Source organism: Desmodus rotundus, chromosome 9 (assembly GCF_022682495.2).
Source record: "Desmodus rotundus isolate HL8 chromosome 9, HLdesRot8A.1, whole genome shotgun sequence".
In the NCBI taxonomy this organism is placed as follows: domain Eukaryota; kingdom Metazoa; phylum Chordata; class Mammalia; order Chiroptera; family Phyllostomidae; genus Desmodus; species Desmodus rotundus.
The window spans coordinates 59,923,231-59,946,051 of record NC_071395.1 but is presented as its reverse complement, the minus strand read 5'-3'; positions in this window follow the sequence as shown (position 1 = coordinate 59,946,051).

Here is a 22,821-nt window from a genome sequence, read left to right as displayed (position 1 = left end):
CTTTCTCGTCCTCAACGGACTCAATGAAAGCACAGAAGAACTAAGAGAGCTATGAAATGCACGATCTTCTAGGACACACACTCCTCTACCTGTGGCCGTCATCTGGCTTTAGCCCTGGCCCTAAACCTATATGTAACGTTAACCGAAACGCTAATGCTAAACCTATCCCTATCCCTAACCCTAACGCTAACGCTAACCCTAACCCTAACCCTAACCCTAACCCTATCTCTAACCCTAACCCTAACCCTAACCCTATCCCTATCCCTATCCCTATCCCTACCCTAATAATAAAGCTTATCCTTACCGTAATCGTAATGCTAGCCCTAACCCTAACTCTATCTTTAAGCAGAAATCTTCTGATATATCCGAGCTGTGGGTTGTGTCCTAAACTAAATGCTACTGAAATCATTTTCAATCCGTAGTGAATGAACAGGAGCATAGCAGTTTCAGACCTTCGCAGGACAATGAGCTGCGAGTGTGGGCTTTTCGCCGCTCTATGTTTTCCAGGAGAATAGCAGAGGCCGAAGATCTCCTGCAGCTACTCACTACTATGTCTTGTGGACAAAACTGTTTCTCGAACGTAGATATGCCCATGAAGCTCACAGCCCACTGACTCTATTCGATTGAATTTCCTTCTGATAGTACAGCAAGGAATTCATGGAAAGCTTCCAAACAACGAGGGAATCAGGATGTTTCATACAAGTGCCTTATTAGAAGACTTCATCTCCAGCGGGTAACACTAGGTCAATGGACTCGTTTAAGTAGAGTGCGAAATGTGTGGGATGCCGCTAGAAGCCACCGATTTAGCAGGTCGTTTCAATGGGTTTTCTGTATGATCACCTTGGCGGTAACTTTGCTAGGCACAGCTTGTGCAATCACGTTCCCCAAAGCAAATGAGTGAACGGAAGCACAGGACTATGCCAACTGTGCCCGAGAGTAAGCTTGGCTACCACTGTTTTCGCCAAACTCTGGGTTCTGCGAGGAAAGCGTATCCAGACGTTGGAAGGCCGTTGGGCCACGCTACGCGACCTGGCCTCCAAGTCTCTGAAGATCTAAGGGAATATGAATGTCAGAGTAGCCTGTGGGGCTCCCAGTGGCAGATAATATGTTCGTGAAGATTTGTTTGCTCCTCAAACTCACTCGGGAATCAACCTATTTCGTAGGAAGCGGGTTTTTCTCCAAAGCCGTCTCAGTGTTCCACGTCTTCTCAATGTTGGCATTTCGGTAGTAGATGTGATGGGAGAAGAAGACTGTAGCCTCAGAAACCTTGGAGACTATACTACGTCCCTCGGACTCCACCCGTTCGTGAAGCATTCAAAGAGGAAGAAGCTAAAAGTACGCCATGGGCCTACCAGGCCACTCATTCCACTCTGAGAATACAGCAGGGAAGACTTTGCGCTCCCCTGCACCATTCAGGAATTATATCAAGTCGTGCGAAAAGTGTTCTCAACAAAAGCCATCCACACTATTTGACGTGTTAGCAATGTTCTCATTTCAGTAGGAGATGAAAGCAGTGGTGTGTCACATAGTACGTACTCTTGTCAGCATCCTGTCCAAGAACCTTGCTGCAATATAGGATCTCTGGCGCGTGTCATAGCCCAAGAGCTACGGAAATGATTTCCCGTCAGCAACGGAGGGAATGCTAGCCTAGCTAGCACTTTGTGATCCTTGAAGCGGAATGAGCTTCCACAGTAGAGTTTTCTCCTAGGTACTTTTTCCATCAGAAAAGCGTAGCCCCAGGAAGAAGAGAGGCAACAGCCTACTACCTCACTTTGCCCATACAGTGTTTTCAACGTAGAAATGCATGTGCAGCTAGCAGTCCCCTTACTCTATTCGAGTGACTCTCTCACACAGCACAGGAGTGAACGGTTTGAAAGCTGCCAAGTTACTCGGGAATGAACATGTTCCTGAGAAGTGGCTTTAAGCATGAACGCAGCTCTAGATCAATGTGCTCGTATCAGTTGAATTGGAAATGAGTGCCTTGCACCATATCACATACCCTCTTCAGCACTTATGATCAGCTCTTTTGCTCTGTTATCTTTTACCTGGCTGTGTTTCAGTGCAACGATCTACAGAATCACTTTCTCGTCCTCAACGGACTCAATGAAAGCACAGAAGAACTAAGAGAGCTATGAAATGCACGATCTTCTAGGACACACACTCCTCTACCTGTGGCCGTCATCTGGCTTTAGCCCTGGCCCTAAACCTATATGTAACGTTAACCGAAACGCTAATGCTAAACCTATCCCTATCCCTAACCCTAACGCTAACGCTAACCCTAATCCTAACCCTAACCCTAACCGTAACCCTATCCCTAACCCTAACCCTAACCCTAACCCTATCCCTATCCCTATCCCTACCCTAATAATAAAGCTTATCCTTACCGTAATCGTAATGCTAGCCCTAACCCTAACTCTATCTTTAAACAGAAATCTTCTGATATATCCGAGCTGTGGGTTGTGTCCTAAACTAAATGCTACTGAAATCATTTTCAATCCGTAGTGAATGAACAGGAGCATAGCAGTTTCAGACCTTCGCAGGACAATGAGCTGCGAGTGTGGGCTTTTCGCCGCTCTATGTTTTCCAGGAGAATAGCAGAGGCCGAAGATCTCCTGCAGCTACTCACTACTATGTCTTGTGGACAAAACTGTTTCTCGAACGTAGATATGCCCATGAAGCTCACAGCCCACTGACTCTATTCGATTGAATTTCCTTCTGATAGTACAGCAAGGAATTCATGGAAAGCTTCCAAACAACGAGGGAATCAGGATGTTTCGTACAAGTGCCTTATTAGAAGACTTCATCTCCAGCGGGTAACACTAGGTCAATGGACTCGTTTCAGTAGAGTGCGAAATGTGTGGGATGCCGCTAGAAGCCACCGATTTAGCAGGTCGTTTCAATGGGTTTTCTGTATGATGACCTTGGCGGTAACTTTGCTAGGCACAGACTTGTGCAATCACGTTCCCCAAAGCAAATGAGTGAACGGAAGCACAGGACTATGCCAACTGTGCCCGAGAGTAAGCTTGGCTACCACTGTTTTCGCCAAACTCTGCGTTCTGAGAGGAAAGCGTATCCGGACGTTGGAAGGCCGCTGGGCCACGCTACGCGACCTGGCCTCCAAGTCTCTGAAGGTCTAAGGGAATATGAATGTCAGAGTAGCCTGGGGGGCTCCCAGTGGAAGATAATACGTTCGTGAAGATTTGTTTGCTCCTCAAACTCACTCGGGAATCAACCTATTTCGTAGGAAGCGGGTTTTTCCCCAAAGCCGTCTCAGTGTTCCACGTCTTCTCAATGTTGGCATTTCGGTAGTAGATGTGATGGGAGAAGAAGACTGTAGCCTCAGAAACCATGGAGACTATACTACGTCCCTCGGACTCCACCCGTTCGTGAAGCATTCAAAGAGGAAGAAGCTAAAAGTACGCCATGGGCCTACCAGGCCACTCATTCCACTCTGAGAATACAGCAGGGAGGACTATGCGCTCCCCTGCACCATTCAGGAATTATATCAAGTCGTGCGAAAAGTGTTCTCAACAAAAGCCATCCACACTATTTGACGTGTTAGCAATGTTCTCATTTCAGTAGGAGATGAAAGCAGTGGTGTGTCACATAGTACGTACTCTTGTCAGCATCCTGTCCAAGAACCTTGCTGCAATATAGGATCTCTGGCGCGTGTCATAGCCCAAGAGCTACGGAAATGATTTCCCGTCAGCAACGGAGGGAATGCTAGCCTAGCTAGCACTTTGTGATCCTTGAAGCGCAATGAGCTTCCACAGTAGAGTTTTCTCCTAGGTACTTTTTCCATCAGAAAAGCGTAGCCCCAGGAAGAAGAGAGGCAACAGCCTACTACCTCACTTTGCCCATACAGTGTTTTCAACGTAGAAATGCATGTGCAGCTAGCAGTCCCCTTACTCTATTCGAGTGACTCTCTCACACAGCACAGGAGTGAACGGTTTGAAAGCTGCCAAGTTACTCGGGAATGAACATGTTCCTGAGAAGTGGCTAAAGCATGAACGCAGCTCTAGATCAATGTGCTCGTATCAGTTGAATTGGAAATGAGTGCCTTGCACCATATCACATACCCTCTTCAGCACTTATGATCAGCTCTTTTGCTCTGTTGTCTTTTACCTGGCTGTGTTTCAGTGCAACGATCTACAGAATCACTTTCTCGTCCTCAACGGACTCAATGAAAGCACAGAAGAACTAAGAGAGCTATGAAATGCACGATCTTCTAGGACACACACTCCTCTACCTGTGGCCGTCATCTGGCTTTAGCCCTGGCCCTAAACCTATATGTAACGTTAACCGAAACGCTAATGCTAAACCTATCCCTATCCCTAACCCGGACGCTAACGCTAACCCTAACCCTAACCCTAACCCTAACCGTAACCCTATCCCTAACCCTAACCCTAACCCTAACCCTATCCCTATCCCTATCCCTATCCCTATCCCTACCCTAATAATAAAGCTTATCCTTACTGTAATCGTAATGCTAGCCCTAACCCTAACTCTATCTTTAAACAGAAATCTTCTGATATATCCGAGCTGTGGGTTGTGTCCTAAACTAAATGCTACTGAAATCATTTTCAATCCGTAGTGAATGAACAGGAGCATAGCAGTTTCAGACCTTCGCAGGACAATGAGCTGCGAGTGTGGGCTTTTCGCCGCTCTATGTTTTCCAGGAGAATAGCAGAGGCCGAAGATCTCCTGCAGCTACTCACTACTATGTCTTGTGGACAAAACTGTTTCTCGAACGTAGATATGCCCATGAAGCTCACAGCCCACTGACTCTATTCGATTGAATTTCCTTCTGATAGTACAGCAAGGAATTCATGGAAAGCTTCCAAACAACGAGGGAATCAGGATGTTTCGTACAAGTGCCTTATTAGAAGACTTCATCTCCAGCGGGTAACACTAGGTCAATGGACTCGTTTCAGTAGAGTGCGAAATGTGTGGGATGCCGCTAGAAGCCACCGATTTAGCAGGTCGTTTCAATGGGTTTTCTGTATGATCACCTTGGCGGTAACTTTGCTAGGCACAGACTTGTGCAATCACGTTCCCCAAAGCAAATGAGTGAACGGAAGCACAGGACTATGCCAACTGTGCCCGAGAGTAAGCTTGGCTACCACTGTTTTCGCCAAACTCTGCGTTCTGCGAGGAAAGCGTATCCGGACGTTGGAAGGCCGCTGGGCCACGCTACGCGACCTGGCCTCCAAGTCTCTGAAGATCTAAGGGAATATGAATGTCAGAGTAGCCTGTGGGGCTCCCAGTGGCAGATAATATGTTCGTGAAGATTTGTTTGCTCCTCAAACTCACTCGGGAATCAACCTATTTCGTAGGAAGCGGGTTTTTCTCCAAAGCCGTCTCAGTGTTCCACGTCTTCTCAATGTTGGCATTTCGGTAGTAGATGTGATGGGAGAAGAAGACTGTAGCCTCAGAAACCTTGGAGACTATACTACGTCCCTCGGACTCCACCCGTTCGTGAAGCATTCAAAGAGGAAGAAGCTAAAAGTACGCCATGGGCCTACCAGGCCACTCATTCCACTCTGAGAATACAGCAAGGAAGACTTTGCGCTCCCCTGCACCATTCAGGAATTATATCAAGTCGTGCGAAAAGTGTTCTCAACAAAAGCCATCCACACTATTTGACGTGTTAGCAATGTTCTCATTTCAGTAGGAGATGCAAGCAGTGGTGTGTCACATAGTACGTACTCTTGTCAGCATCCTGTCCAAGAACCTTGCTGCAATATAGGATCTCTGGCGCGTGTCATAGCCCAAGAGCTACGGAAATGATTTCCCGTCAGCAACGGAGGGAATGCTAGCCTAGCTAGCACTTTGTGATCCTTGAAGCGCAATGAACTTCCACAGTAGAGTTTTCTCCTAGGTACTTTTTCCATCAGAAAAGCGTAGCCCCAGGAAGAAGAGAGGCAACAGCCTACTACCTCACTTTGCCCATACAGTGTTTTCAACGTAGAAATGCATGTGCAGCTAGCAGTCCCCTTACTCTATTCGAGTGACTCTCTCACACAGCACAGGAGTGAACGGTTTGAAAGCTGCCAAGTTACTCGGGAATGAACATGTTCCTGAGAAGTGGCTTTAAGCATGAACGCAGCTCTAGATCAATGTGCTCGTATCAGTTGAATTGGAAATGAGTGCCTTGCACCATATCACATACCCTCTTCAGCACTTATGATCAGCTCTTTTGCTCTGTTGTCTTTTACCTGGCTGTGTTTCAGTGCAACGATCTACAGAATCACTTTCTCGTCCTCAACGGACTCAATGAAAGCACAGAAGAACTAAGAGAGCTATGAAATGCACGATCTTCTAGGACACACACTCCTCTACCTGTGGCCGTCATCTGGCTTTAGCCCTGGCCCTAAACCTATATGTAACGTTAACCCAAACGCTAATGCTAAACCTATCCCTATCCCTAACCCTAACGCTAACGCTAACCCTAACCCTAACCCTAACCCTAACCCTATCTCTAACCCTAACCCTAACCCTAACCCTATCCCTATCCCTATCCCTATCCCTACCCTAATAATAAAGCTTATCCTTACCGTAATCGTAATGCTAGCCCTAACCCTAACTCTATCTTTAAACAGAAATCTTCTGATATATCCGAGCTGTGGGTTGTGTCCTAAACTAAATGCTACTGAAATCATTTTCAATCCGTAGTGAATGAACAGGAGCATAGCAGTTTCAGACCTTCGCAGGACAATGAGCTGCGAGTGTGGGCTTTTCGCCGCTCTATGTTTTCCAGGAGAATAGCAGAGGCCGAAGATCTCCTGCAGCTACTCACTACTATGTCTTGTGGACAAAACTGTTTCTCGAACGTAGATATGCCCATGAAGCTCACAGCCCACTGACTCTATTCGATTGAATTTCCTTCTGATAGAACAGCAAGGAATTCATGGAAAGCTTCCAAACAACGAGGGAATCAGGATGTTTCGTACAAGTGCCTTATTAGAAGACTTCATGTCCAGCGGGTAACACTAGGTCAATGGACTCGTTTCAGTAGAGTGCGAAATGTGTGGGATGCCGCTAGAAGCCACCGATTTAGCAGGTCGTTTCAGTGGGTTTTCTGTATGATCACCTTGGCAGTAACTTTGCTAGGCACAGACTTGTGCAATCACGTTCCCCAAAGCAAATGAGTGAACGGAAGCACAGTACTATGCCAACTGTGCCCGAGAGTAAGCTTGGCTACCACTGTTTTCGCCAAACTCTGCGTTCTGCGAGGAAAGCGTATCCGGACGTTGGAAGGCCGCTGGGCCACGCTACGCGACCTGGCCTCCAAGTCTCTGAAGATCTAAGGGAATATGAATGTCAGAGTAGCCTGTGGGGCTCCCAGTGGCAGATAATACGTTCGTGAAGATTTGTTTGCTCCTCAAACTCACTCGGGAATCAACCTATTTCGTAGGAAGCGGGTTTTTCTCCAAAGCCGTCTCAGTGTTCCACGTCTTCTCAATGTTGGCATTTCGGTAGTAGATGTGATGGGAGAAGAAGACTGTAGCCTCAGAAACCATGGAGACTATACTACGTCCCTCGGACTCCACCCGTTCGTGAAGCATTCAAAGAGGAAGAAGCTAAAAGTACGCCATGGGCCTACCAGGCCACTCATTCCACTCTGAGAATACAGCAGGGAAGACTTTGCGCTCCCCTGCACCATTCAGGAATTATATCAAGTCGTGCGAAAAGTGTTCTCAACAAAAGCCATCCACACTATTTGACGTGTTAGCAATGTTCTCATTTCAGTAGGAGATGCAAGCAGTGGTGTGTCACATAGTACGTACTCTTGTCAGCATCCTGTCCAAGAACCTTGCTGCAATATAGGATCTCTGGCGCGTGTCATAGCCCAAGAGCTACGGAAATGATTTCCCGTCAGCAACGGAGGGAATGCTAGCCTAGCTAGCACTTTGTGATCCTTGAAGCGCAATGAGCTTCCACAGTAGAGTTTTCTCCTAGGTACTTTTTCCATCAGAAAAGCGTAGCCCCAGGAAGAAGAGAGGCAACAGCCTACTACCTCACTTTGCCCATACAGTGTTTTCAACGTAGAAATGCATGTGCAGCTAGCAGTCCCCTTACTCTATTCGAGTGACTCTCTCACACAGCACAGGAGTGAACGGTTTGAAAGCTGCCAAGTTACTCGGGGATGAACATGTTCCTGAGAAGTGGCTTTAAGCATGAACGCAGCTCTAGATCAATGTGCTCGTATCAGTTGAATTGGAAATGAGTGCCTTGCACCATATCACATACCCTCTTCAGCACTTATGATCAGCTCTTTTGCTCTGTTATCTTTTACCTGGCTGTGTTTCAGTGCAACGATCTACAGAATCACTTTCTCGTCCTCAACGGACTCAATGAAAGCACAGAAGAACTAAGAGAGCTATGAAATGCACGATCTTCTAGGACACACACTCCTCTACCTGTGGCCGTCATCTAGCTTTAGCCCTGGCCCTAAACCTATATGTAACATTAACCCAAACGCTAATGCTAAACCTATCCCTATCCCTAACCCGGACGCTAACGCTAACCCTAACCCTAACCCTAACCCTAACCGTAACCCTATCCCTAACCCTAACCCTAACCCTAACCCTATCCCTATCCCTATCCCTATCCCTATCCCTACCCTAATAATAAAGCTTATCCTTACCGTATTCGTAATGCTAGCCCTAACCCTAACTCTATTTTAAACAGAAATCTTCTGATATATCCGAGCTGTGGGTTGTGTCCTAAACTAAATGCTACTGAAATCATTTTCAATCCGTAGTGAATGAACAGGAGCATAGCAGTTTCAGACCTTCGCAGGACAATGAGCTGCGAGTGTGGGCTTTTCGCCGCTCTATGTTTTCCAGGAGAATAGCAGAGGCCGAAGATCTCCTGCAGCTACTCACTACTATGTCTTGTGGACAAAACTGTTTCTCGAACGTAGATATGCCCATGAAGCTCACAGCCCACTGACTCTATTCGATTGAATTTCCTTCTGATAGAACAGCAAGGAATTCATGGAAAGCTTCCAAACAACGAAGGAATCAGGATGTTTCGTACAAGTGCCTTATTAGAAGACTTCATCTCCAGCGGGTAACACTAGGTCAATGGACTCGTTTCAGTAGAGTGCGAAATGTGTGGGATGCCGCTAGAAGCCACCGATTTAGCAGGTCGTTTCAATGGGTTTTCTGTATGATCACCTTGGCGGTAACTTTGCTAGGCACAGACTTGTGCAATCACGTTCCCCAAAGCAAATGAGTGAACGGAAGCACAGGACTATGCCAACTGTGCCCGAGAGTAAGCTTGGCTACCACTGTTTTCGCCAAACTCTGCGTTCTGCGAGGAAAGCGTATCCGGACGTTGGAAGGCCGCTGGGCCACGCTACGCGACCTGGCCTCCAAGTCTCTGAAGATCTAAGGGAATATGAATGTCAGAGTAGCCTGTGGGGCTCCCAGTGGAAGATAATACGTTCGTGAAGATTTGTTTGCTCCTCAAACTCACTCGGGAATCAACCTATTTCGTAGGAAGCGGGTTTTTCTCCAAAGCCGTCTCAGTGTTCCACGTCTTCTCAATGTTGGCATTTCGGTAGTAGATGTGATGGGAGAAGAAGACTGTAGCCTCAGAAACCATGGAGACTATACTACGTCCCTCGGACTCCACCCGTTCGTGAAGCATTCAAAGAGGAAGAAGCTAAAAGTACGCCATGGGCCTACCAGGCCACTCATTCCACTCTGAGAATACAGCAGGGAAGACTTTGCGCTCCCCTGCACCATTCAGGAATTATATCAAGTCGTGCGAAAAGTGTTCTCTACAAAAGCCATCCACACTATTTGACGTGTTAGCAATGTTCTCATTTCAGTAGGAGATGCAAGCAGTGGTGTGTCACATAGTACGTACTCTTGTCAGCATCCTGTACAAGAACCTTGCTGCAATATAGGATCTCTGGCGCGTGTCATAGCCCAAGAGCTACGGAAATGATTTCCCGTCAGCAACGGAGGGAATGCTAGCCTAGCTAGCACTTTGTGATCCTTGAAGCGGAATGAGCTTCCACAGTAGAGTTTTCTCCTAGGTACTTTTTCCATCAGAAAAGCGTAGCCCCAGGAAGAAGAGAGGCAACAGCCTACTACCTCACTTTGCCCATACAGTGTTTTCAACGTAGAAATGCATGTGCAGCTAGCAGTCCCCTACTCTATTCGAGTGACTCTCTCACACAGCACAGGAGTGAACGGTTTGAAAGCTGCCAAGTTACTCGGAAATGAACATGTTCCTGAGAAGTGGCTTTAAGCATGAACGCAGCTCTAGATCAATGTGCTCGTATCAGTTGAATTGGAAATGAGTGCCTTGCACCATATCACATATCCTCTTCAGCACTTATGATCAGCTCTTTTGCTCTGTTATCTTTTACCTGGCTGTGTTTCAGTGCAACGATCTACAGAATCACTTTCTCGTCCTCAACGGACTCAATGAAAGCACAGAAGAACTAAGAGAGCTATGAAATGCACGATCTTCTAGGACATACACTCCTCTACCTGTGGCCGTCATCTAGCTTTAGCCCTGGCCCTAAACCTATATGTAACGTTAACCCAAACGCTAATGCTAAACCTATCCCTATCCCTAACCCTAACGCAAACGCTAACCCTAACCCTAACCCTAACCCTATCCCTATCCCTATCCCTATCCCTATCCCTACCCTGATAATAAAGCTTATCCTTACCGTAATCGTAATGCTAGCCCTAACCCTAACTCTATCTTTAAACAGAAATCTTCTGATATATCCGAGCTGTGGGTTGTGTCCTAAACTAAATGCTACTGAAATCATTTTCAATCCGTAGTGAATGAACAGGAGCATAGCAGTTTCAGACCTTCGCAGGACAATGAGCTGCGAGTGTGGGCTTTTCGCCGCTCTATGTTTTCCAGGAGAATAGCAGAGGCCGAAGATCTCCTGCAGCTACTCACTACTATGTCTTGTGGACAAAACTGTTTCTCGAACGTAGATATGCCCATGAAGCTCACAGCCCACTGACTCTATTCGTTTGAATTTCCTTCTGATAGAACAGCAAGGAATTCATGGAAAAGTTCCAAACAACGAGGGAATCAGGATGTTTCATACAAGTGCCTTATTAGAAGACTTCATCTCCAGCGGGTAACACTAGGTCAATGGACTCCTTTCAGTAGAGTGCGAAATGTGTGGGATGCCGCTAGAAGCCACCGATTTAGCAGGTCGTTTCAATGGGTTTTCAGTATGATCACCTTGGCGGTAACTTTGCTAGGCACAGACTTGTGCAATCACGTTCCCCAAAGCAAATGAGTGAACGGAAGCACAGGACTATGCCAACTGTGCCCGAGAGTAAGCTTGGCTACCACTGTTTTCGCCAAACTCTGCGTTCTGCGAGGAAAGCGTATCCGGACGTTGGAAGGCCGCTGGGCCACGCTACGCGACCTGGCCTCCAAGTCTCTGAAGATCTAAGGGAATATGAATGTCAGAGTAGCCTGTGGGGCTCCCAGTGGAAGATAATATGTTCGTGAAGATTTGTTTGCTCCTCAAACTCACTCGGGAATCAACCTATTTCGTAGGAAGAGGGTTTTTCTCCAAAGCCGTCTCAGTGTTCCACGTCTTCTCAATGTTGGCATTTCGGTAGTAGATGTGATGGGAGAAGAAGACTGTAGCCTCAGAAACCATGGAGACTATACTACGTCCCTCGGACTCCACCCGTTCGTGAAGCATTCAAAGAGGAAGAAGCTAAAAGTACGCCATGGGCCTACCAGGCCACTCATTCCACTCTGAGAATACAGCAGGGAAGACTTTGCGCTCCCCTGCACCATTCAGGAATTATATCAAGTCGTGCGAAAAGTGTTCTCTACAAAAGCCATCCACACTATTTGACGTGTTAGCAATGTTCTCATTTCAGTAGGAGATGCAAGCAGTGGTGTGTCACATAGTACGTACTCTTGTCAGCATCCTGTCCAAGAACCTTGCTGCAATATAGGATCTCTGGCTCGTGTCATAGCCCAAGAGCTACGGAAATGATTTCCCGTCAGCAACGGAGGGAATGCTAGCCTAGCTAGCACTTTGTGATCCTTGAAGCGGAATGAGCTTCCACAGTAGAGTTTTCTCCTAGGTACTTTTTCCATCAGAAAAGCGTAGCCCCAGGAAGAAGAGAGGCAACAGCCTACTACCTCACTTTGCCCATACAGTGTTTTCAACGTAGAAATGCATGTGCAGCTAGCAGTCCCCTTACTCTATTCGAGTGACTCTCTCACACAGCACAGGAGTGAACGGTTTGAAAGCTGCCAAGTTACTCGGGAATGAACATGTTCCTGAGAAGTGGCTTTAAGCATGAACGCAGCTCTAGATCAATGTGCTCGTATCAGTTGAATTGGAAATGAGTGCCTTGCACCATATCACATACCCTCTTCAGCACTTATGATCAGCTCTTTTGCTCTGTTATCTTTTACCTGGCTGTGTTTCAGTGCAACGATCTACAGAATCACTTTCTCGTCCTCAACGGACTCAATGAAAGCACAGAAGAACTAAGAGAGCTATGAAATGCACGATCTTCTAGGACACACACTCCTCTACCTGTGCCCGTCATCTAGCTTTAGCCCTGGCCCTAAACCTATATGTAACATTAACCCAAACGCTAATGCTAAACCTATCCCTATCCCTAACCCTGACGCTAACGCTAACCCTAACCCTAACCCTAACCCTAACTGTAACCCTATCCCTAACCCTAACCCTAACCCTAACCCTATCCCTACCCCTATCCCTATCCCTATCCCTACCCTAATAATAAAGCTTATCCTTACCGTAATCGTAATGCTAGCCGTAACACTAACTCTATCTTTAAACAGAAATCTTCTGATATATCCGAGCTGTGGGTTGTGTCCTAAACTAAATGCTACTGAAATCATTTTCAATCCGTAGTGAATGAACAGGAGCATAGCAGTTTCAGACCTTCGCAGGACAATGAGCTGCGAGTGTGGGCTTTTCGCCGCTCTATGTTTTCCAGGAGAATAGCAGAGGCCGAAGATATCCTGCAGCTACTGACTACTATGTCTTGTGGACAAAACTGTTTCTCGAACGTAGATATGCCCATGAAGCTCACAGCCCACTGACTCTATTCGATTGAATTTCCTTCTGATAGAACAGCAAGGAATTCATGGAAAGCTTCCAAACAACGAGGGAATCAGGATGTTTCGTACAAGTGCCTTATTAGAAGACTTCATCTCCACGGGTAACAGTAGGTCAATGGACTCGTTTCAGTAGAGTGCGAAATGTGTGGGATGCCGCTAGAAGCCACCGATTTAGCAGGTCGTTTCAATGGGTTTTCTGTATGATCACCTTGGCGGTAACTTTGCTAGGCACAGACTTGTGCAATCACGTTCCCCAAAGCAAATGAGTGAACGGAAGCACAGGACTATGCCAACTGTGCCCGAGAGTAAGCTTGGCTACCACTGTTTTCGCCAAACTCTGCGTTCTGCGAGGAAAGCGTATCCGGACGTTGGAAGGCCGCTGGGCCACGCTACGCACCTGGCCTCCAAGTCTCTGAAGATCTAAGGGAATATGAATGTCAGAGTAGCCTGTGGGGCTCCCAGTGGCAGATAATATGTTCGTGAAGATTTGTTTGCTCCTCAAACTCACTCGGGAATCAACCTATTTCGTAGGAAGCGGGTTTTTCTCCAAAGCCGTCTCAGTGTTCCACGTCTTCTCAATGTTGGCATTTCGGTAGTAGATGTGATGGGAGAAGAAGACTGTAGCCTCAGAAACCTTGGAGACTATACTACGTCCCTCGGACTCCACCCGTTCGTGAAGCATTCAAAGAGGAAGAAGCTAAAAGTACGCCATGGGCCTACCAGGCCACTCATTCCACTCTGAGAATACAGCAAGGAAGACTTTGCGCTCCCCTGCACCATTCAGGAATTATATCAAGTCGTGCGAAAAGTGTTCTCAACAAAAGCCATCCACACTATTTGACGTGTTAGCAATGTTCTCATTTCAGTAGGAGATGCAAGCAGTGGTGTGTCACATAGTACGTACTCTTGTCAGCATCCTGTCCAAGAACCTTGCTGCAATATAGGATCTCTGGCGCGTGTCATAGCCCAAGAGCTACGGAAATGATTTCCCGTCAGCAACGGAGGGAATGCTAGCCTAGCTAGCACTTTGTGATCCTTGAAGCGCAATGAACTTCCACAGTAGAGTTTTCTCCTAGGTACTTTTTCCATCAGAAAAGCGTAGCCCCAGGAAGAAGAGAGGCAACAGCCTACTACCTCACTTTGCCCATACAGTGTTTTCAACGTAGAAATGCATGTGCAGCTAGCAGTCCCCTTACTCTATTCGAGTGACTCTCTCACACAGCACAGGAGTGAACGGTTTGAAAGCTGCCAAGTTACTCGGGAATGAACATGTTCCTGAGAAGTGGCTTTAAGCATGAACGCAGCTCTAGATCAATGTGCTCGTATCAGTTGAATTGGAAATGAGTGCCTTGCACCATATCACATACCCTCTTCAGCACTTATGATCAGCTCTTTTGCTCTGTTGTCTTTTACCTGGCTGTGTTTCAGTGCAACGATCTACAGAATCACTTTCTCGTCCTCAACGGACTCAATGAAAGCACAGAAGAACTAAGAGAGCTATGAAATGCACGATCTTCTAGGACACACACTCCTCTACCTGTGGCCGTCATCTGGCTTTAGCCCTGGCCCTAAACCTATATGTAACGTTAACCCAAACGCTAATGCTAAACCTATCCCTATCCCTAACCCTAACGCTAACGCTAACCCTAACCCTAACCCTAACCCTAACCCTATCTCTAACCCTAACCCTAACCCTAACCCTATCCCTATCCCTATCCCTATCCCTACCCTAATAATAAAGCTTATCCTTACCGTAATCGTAATGCTAGCCCTAACCCTAACTCTATCTTTAAACAGAAATCTTCTGATATATCCGAGCTGTGGGTTGTGTCCTAAACTAAATGCTACTGAAATCATTTTCAATCCGTAGTGAATGAACAGGAGCATAGCAGTTTCAGACCTTCGCAGGACAATGAGCTGCGAGTGTGGGCTTTTCGCCGCTCTATGTTTTCCAGGAGAATAGCAGAGGCCGAAGATCTCCTGCAGCTACTCACTACTATGTCTTGTGGACAAAACTGTTTCTCGAACGTAGATATGCCCATGAAGCTCACAGCCCACTGACTCTATTCGATTGAATTTCCTTCTGATAGAACAGCAAGGAATTCATGGAAAGCTTCCAAACAACGAGGGAATCAGGATGTTTCGTACAAGTGCCTTATTAGAAGACTTCATCTCCAGCGGGTAACACTAGGTCAATGGACTCGTTTCAGTAGAGTGCGAAATGTGTGGGATGCCGCTAGAAGCCACCGATTTAGCAGGTCGTTTCAATGGGTTTTCTGTATGATCACCTTGGCGGTAACTTTGCTAGGCACAGACTTGTGCAATCACGTTCCCCAAAGCAAATGAGTGAACGGAAGCACAGGACTATGCCAACTGTGCCCGAGAGTAAGCTTGGCTACCACTGTTTTCGCCAAACTCTGCGTTCTGCGAGGAAAGCGTATCCGGACGTTGGAAGGCCGCTGGGCCACGCTACGCGACCTGGCCTCCAAGTCTCTGAAGATCTAAGGGAATATGAATGTCAGAGTAGCCTGTGGGGCTCCCAGTGGAAGATAATACGTTCGTGAAGATTTGTTTGCTCCTCAAACTCACTCGGGAATCAACCTATTTCGTAGGAAGCGGGTTTTTCTCCAAAGCCGTCTCAGTGTTCCACGTCTTCTCAATGTTGGCATTTCGGTAGTAGATGTGATGGGAGAAGAAGACTGTAGCCTCAGAAACCATGGAGACTATACTACGTCCCTCGGACTCCACCCGTTCGTGAAGCATTCAAAGAGGAAGAAGCTAAAAGTACGCCATGGGCCTACCAGGCCACTCATTCCACTCTGAGAATACAGCAGGGAAGACTTTGCGCTCCCCTGCACCATTCAGGAATTATATCAAGTCGTGCGAAAAGTGTTCTCTACAAAAGCCATCCACACTATTTGACGTGTTAGCAATGTTCTCATTTCAGTAGGAGATGCAAGCAGTGGTGTGTCACATAGTACGTACTCTTGTCAGCATCCTGTACAAGAACCTTGCTGCAATATAGGATCTCTGGCGCGTGTCATAGCCCAAGAGCTACGGAAATGATTTCCCGTCAGCAACGGAGGGAATGCTAGCCTAGCTAGCACTTTGTGATCCTTGAAGCGGAATGAGCTTCCACAGTAGAGTTTTCTCCTAGGTACTTTTTCCATCAGAAAAGCGTAGCCCCAGGAAGAAGAGAGGCAACAGCCTACTACCTCACTTTGCCCATACAGTGTTTTCAACGTAGAAATGCATGTGCAGCTAGCAGTCCCCTACTCTATTCGAGTGACTCTCTCACACAGCACAGGAGTGAACGGTTTGAAAGCTGCCAAGTTACTCGGAAATGAACATGTTCCTGAGAAGTGGCTTTAAGCATGAACGCAGCTCTAGATCAATGTGCTCGTATCAGTTGAATTGGAAATGAGTGCCTTGCACCATATCACATATCCTCTTCAGCACTTATGATCAGCTCTTTTGCTCTGTTATCTTTTACCTGGCTGTGTTTCAGTGCAACGATCTACAGAATCACTTTCTCGTCCTCAACGGACTCAATGAAAGCACAGAAGAACTAAGAGAGCTATGAAATGCACGATCTTCTAGGACATACACTCCTCTACCTGTGGCCGTCATCTAGCTTTAGCCCTGGCCCTAAACCTATATGTAACGTTAACCCAAACGCTAATGCTAAACCTATCCCTATCCCTAACCCTAACGCAAACGCTAACCCTAACCCTAACCCTAACCCTATCCCTATCCCTATCCCTATCCCTATCCCTACCCTGATAATAAAGCTTATCCTTACCGTAATCGTAATGCTAGCCCTAACCCTAACTCTATCTTTAAACAGAAATCTTCTGATATATCCGAGCTGTGGGTTGTGTCCTAAACTAAATGCTACTGAAATCATTTTCAATCCGTAGTGAATGAACAGGAGCATAGCAGTTTCAGACCTTCGCAGGACAATGAGCTGCGAGTGTGGGCTTTTCGCCGCTCTATGTTTTCCAGGAGAATAGCAGAGGCCGAAGATCTCCTGCAGCTACTCACTACTATGTCTTGTGGACAAAACTGTTTCTCGAACGTAGATATGCCCATGAAGCTCACAGCCCACTGACTCTATTCGTTTGAATTTCCTTCTGATAGAACAGCAAGGAATTCATGGAAAAGTTCCAAACAACGAGGGAATCAGGATGTTTCATACAAGTGCCTTATTAGAAGACTTCATCTCCAGCGGGTAACACTAGGTCAATGGACTCCTTTCAGTAGAGTGCGAAATGTGTGGGATGCCGCTAGAAGCCACCGATTTAGCAGGTCGTTTCAATGGGTTTTCTGTATGATCACCTTGGCGGTAACTTTGCTAGGCACAGACTTGTGCAATCACGTTCCCCAAAGCAAATGAGTGAACGGAAGCACAGGACTATGCCAACTGTGCCCGAGAGTAAGCTTGGCTACCACTGTTTTCGCCAAACTCTGCGTTCTGCGAGGAAAGCGTATCCGGACGTTGGAAGGCCGCTGGGCCACGCTACGCGACCTGGCCTCCAAGTCTCTGAAGATCTAAGGGAATATGAATGTCAGAGTAGCCTGTGGGGCTCCCAGTGGAAGATAATATGTTCGTGAAGATTTGTTTGCTCCTCAAACTCACTCGGGAATCAACCTATTTCGTAGGAAGAGGGTTTTTCTCCAAAGCCGTCTCAGTGTTCCACGTCTTCTCAATGTTGGCATTTCGGTAGTAGATGTGATGGGAGAAGAAGACTGTAGCCTCAGAAACCATGGAGACTATACTACGTCCCTCGGACTCCACCCGTTCGTGAAGCATTCAAAGAGGAAGAAGCTAAAAGTACGCCATGGGCCTACCAGGCCACTCATTCCACTCTGAGAATACAGCAGGGAAGACTTTGCGCTCCCCTGCACCATTCAGGAATTATATCAAGTCGTGCGAAAAGTGTTCTCTACAAAAGCCATCCACACTATTTGACGTGTTAGCAATGTTCTCATTTCAGTAGGAGATGCAAGCAGTGGTGTGTCACATAGTACGTACTCTTGTCAGCATCCTGTCCAAGAACCTTGCTGCAATATAGGATCTCTGGCTCGTGTCATAGCCCAAGAGCTACGGAAATGATTTCCCGTCAGCAACGGAGGGAATGCTAGCCTAGCTAGCACTTTGTGATCCTTGAAGCGGAATGAGCTTCCACAGTAGAGTTTTCTCCTAGGTACTTTTTCCATCAGAAAAGCGTAGCCCCAGGAAGAAGAGAGGCAACAGCCTACTACCTCACTTTGCCCATACAGTGTTTTCAACGTAGAAATGCATGTGCAGCTAGCAGTCCCCTTACTCTATTCGAGTGACTCTCTCACACAGCACAGGAGTGAACGGTTTGAAAGCTGCCAAGTTACTCGGGAATGAACATGTTCCTGAGAAGTGGCTTTAAGCATGAACGCAGCTCTAGATCAATGTGCTCGTATCAGTTGAATTGGAAATGAGTGCCTTGCACCATATCACATACCCTCTTCAGCACTTATGATCAGCTCTTTTGCTCTGTTATCTTTTACCTGGCTGTGTTTCAGTGCAACGATCTACAGAATCACTTTCTCGTCCTCAACGGACTCAATGAAAGCACAGAAGAACTAAGAGAGCTATGAAATGCACGATCTTCTAGGACACACACTCCTCTACCTGTGCCCGTCATCTAGCTTTAGCCCTGGCCCTAAACCTATATGTAACATTAACCCAAACGCTAATGCTAAACCTATCCCTATCCCTAACCCTGACGCTAACGCTAACCCTAACCCTAACCCTAACCCTAACTGTAACCCTATCCCTAACCCTAACCCTAACCCTAACCCTATCCCTACCCCTATCCCTATCCCTATCCCTACCCTAATAATAAAGCTTATCCTTACCGTAATCGTAATGCTAGCCGTAACACTAACTCTATCTTTAAACAGAAATCTTCTGATATATCCGAGCTGTGGGTTGTGTCCTAAACTAAATGCTACTGAAATCATTTTCAATCCGTAGTGAATGAACAGGAGCATAGCAGTTTCAGACCTTCGCAGGACAATGAGCTGCGAGTGTGGGCTTTTCGCCGCTCTATGTTTTCCAGGAGAATAGCAGAGGCCGAAGATATCCTGCAGCTACTGACTACTATGTCTTGTGGACAAAACTGTTTCTCGAACGTAGATATGCCCATGAAGCTCACAGCCCACTGACTCTATTCGATTGAATTTCCTTCTGATAGAACAGCAAGGAATTCATGGAAAGCTTCCAAACAACGAGGGAATCAGGATGTTTCGTACAAGTGCCTTATTAGAAGACTTCATCTCCACGGGTAACAGTAGGTCAATGGACTCGTTTCAGTAGAGTGCGAAATGTGTGGGATGCCGCTAGAAGCCACCGATTTAGCAGGTCGTTTCAATGGGTTTTCTGTATGATCACCTTGGCGGTAACTTTGCTAGGCACAGACTTGTGCAATCACGTTCCCCAAAGCAAATGAGTGAACGGAAGCACAGGACTATGCCAACTGTGCCCGAGAGTAAGCTTGGCTACCACTGTTTTCGCCAAACTCTGCGTTCTGCGAGGAAAGCGTATCCGGACGTTGGAAGGCCGCTGGGCCACGCTACGCACCTGGCCTCCAAGTCTCTGAAGATCTAAGGGAATATGAATGTCAGAGTAGCCTGTGGGGCTCCCAGTGGCAGATAATATGTTCGTGAAGATTTGTTTGCTCCTCAAACTCACTCGGGAATCAACCTATTTCGTAGGAAGCGGGTTTTTCTCCAAAGCCGTCTCAGTGTTCCACGTCTTCTCAATGTTGGCATTTCGGTAGTAGATGTGATGGGAGAAGAAGACTGTAGCCTCAGAAACCTTGGAGACTATACTACGTCCCTCGGACTCCACCCGTTCGTGAAGCATTCAAAGAGGAAGAAGCTAAAAGTACGCCATGGGCCTACCAGGCCACTCATTCCACTCTGAGAATACAGCAAGGAAGACTTTGCGCTCCCCTGCACCATTCAGGAATTATATCAAGTCGTGCGAAAAGTGTTCTCAACAAAAGCCATCCACACTATTTGACGTGTTAGCAATGTTCTCATTTCAGTAGGAGATGCAAGCAGTGGTGTGTCACATAGTACGTACTCTTGTCAGCATCCTGTCCAAGAACCTTGCTGCAATATAGGATCTCTGGCGCGTGTCATAGCCCAAGAGCTACGGAAATGATTTCCCGTCAGCAACGGAGGGAATGCTAGCCTAGCTAGCACTTTGTGATCCTTGAAGCGCAATGAACTTCCACAGTAGAGTTTTCTCCTAGGTACTTTTTCCATCAGAAAAGCGTAGCCCCAGGAAGAAGAGAGGCAACAGCCTACTACCTCACTTTGCCCATACAGTGTTTTCAACGTAGAAATGCATGTGCAGCTAGCAGTCCCCTTACTCTATTCGAGTGACTCTCTCACACAGCACAGGAGTGAACGGTTTGAAAGCTGCCAAGTTACTCGGGAATGAACATGTTCCTGAGAAGTGGCTTTAAGCATGAACGCAGCTCTAGATCAATGTGCTCGTATCAGTTGAATTGGAAATGAGTGCCTTGCACCATATCACATACCCTCTTCAGCACTTATGATCAGCTCTTTTGCTCTGTTGTCTTTTACCTGGCTGTGTTTCAGTGCAACGATCTACAGAATCACTTTCTCGTCCTCAACGGACTCAATGAAAGCACAGAAGAACTAAGAGAGCTATGAAATGCACGATCTTCTAGGACACACACTCCTCTACCTGTGGCCGTCATCTGGCTTTAGCCCTGGCCCTAAACCTATATGTAACGTTAACCCAAACGCTAATGCTAAACCTATCCCTATCCCTAACCCTAACGCTAACGCTAACCCTAACCCTAACCCTAACCCTAACCCTATCTCTAACCCTAACCCTAACCCTAACCCTATCCCTATCCCTATCCCTATCCCTACCCTAATAATAAAGCTTATCCTTACCGTAATCGTAATGCTAGCCCTAACCCTAACTCTATCTTTAAACAGAAATCTTCTGATATATCCGAGCTGTGGGTTGTGTCCTAAACTAAATGCTACTGAAATCATTTTCAATCCGTAGTGAATGAACAGGAGCATAGCAGTTTCAGACCTTCGCAGGACAATGAGCTGCGAGTGTGGGCTTTTCGCCGCTCTATGTTTTCCAGGAGAATAGCAGAGGCCGAAGATCTCCTGCAGCTACTCACTACTATGTCTTGTGGACAAAACTGTTTCTCGAACGTAGATATGCCCATGAAGCTCACAGCCCACTGACTCTATTCGATTGAATTTCCTTCTGATAGAACAGCAAGGAATTCATGGAAAGCTTCCAAACAACGAGGGAATCAGGATGTTTCGTACAAGTGCCTTATTAGAAGACTTCATGTCCAGCGGGTAACACTAGGTCAATGGACTCGTTTCAGTAGAGTGCGAAATGTGTGGGATGCCGCTAGAAGCCACCGATTTAGCAGGTCGTTTCAGTGGGTTTTCTGTATGATCACCTTGGCAGTAACTTTGCTAGGCACAGACTTGTGCAATCACGTTCCCCAAAGCAAATGAGTGAACGGAAGCACAGTACTATGCCAACTGTGCCCGAGAGTAAGCTTGGCTACCACTGTTTTCGCCAAACTCTGCGTTCTGCGAGGAAAGCGTATCCGGACGTTGGAAGGCCGCTGGGCCACGCTACGCGACCTGGCCTCCAAGTCTCTGAAGATCTAAGGGAATATGAATGTCAGAGTAGCCTGTGGGGCTCCCAGTGGCAGATAATACGTTCGTGAAGATTTGTTTGCTCCTCAAACTCACTCGGGAATCAACCTATTTCGTAGGAAGCGGGTTTTTCTCCAAAGCCGTCTCAGTGTTCCACGTCTTCTCAATGTTGGCATTTCGGTAGTAGATGTGATGGGAGAAGAAGACTGTAGCCTCAGAAACCATGGAGACTATACTACGTCCCTCGGACTCCACCCGTTCGTGAAGCATTCAAAGAGGAAGAAGCTAAAAGTACGCCATGGGCCTACCAGGCCACTCATTCCACTCTGAGAATACAGCAGGGAAGACTTTGCGCTCCCCTGCACCATTCAGGAATTATATCAAGTCGTGCGAAAAGTGTTCTCAACAAAAGCCATCCACACTATTTGACGTGTTAGCAATGTTCTCATTTCAGTAGGAGATGCAAGCAGTGGTGTGTCACATAGTACGTACTCTTGTCAGCATCCTGTCCAAGAACCTTGCTGCAATATAGGATCTCTGGCGCGTGTCATAGCCCAAGAGCTACGGAAATGATTTCCCGTCAGCAACGGAGGGAATGCTAGCCTAGCTAGCACTTTGTGATCCTTGAAGCGCAATGAGCTTCCACAGTAGAGTTTTCTCCTAGGTACTTTTTCCATCAGAAAAGCGTAGCCCCAGGAAGAAGAGAGGCAACAGCCTACTACCTCACTTTGCCCATACAGTGTTTTCAACGTAGAAATGCATGTGCAGCTAGCAGTCCCCTTACTCTATTCGAGTGACTCTCTCACACAGCACAGGAGTGAACGGTTTGAAAGCTGCCAAGTTACTCGGGGATGAACATGTTCCTGAGAAGTGGCTTTAAGCATGAACGCAGCTCTAGATCAATGTGCTCGTATCAGTTGAATTGGAAATGAGTGCCTTGCACCATATCACATACCCTCTTCAGCACTTATGATCAGCTCTTTTGCT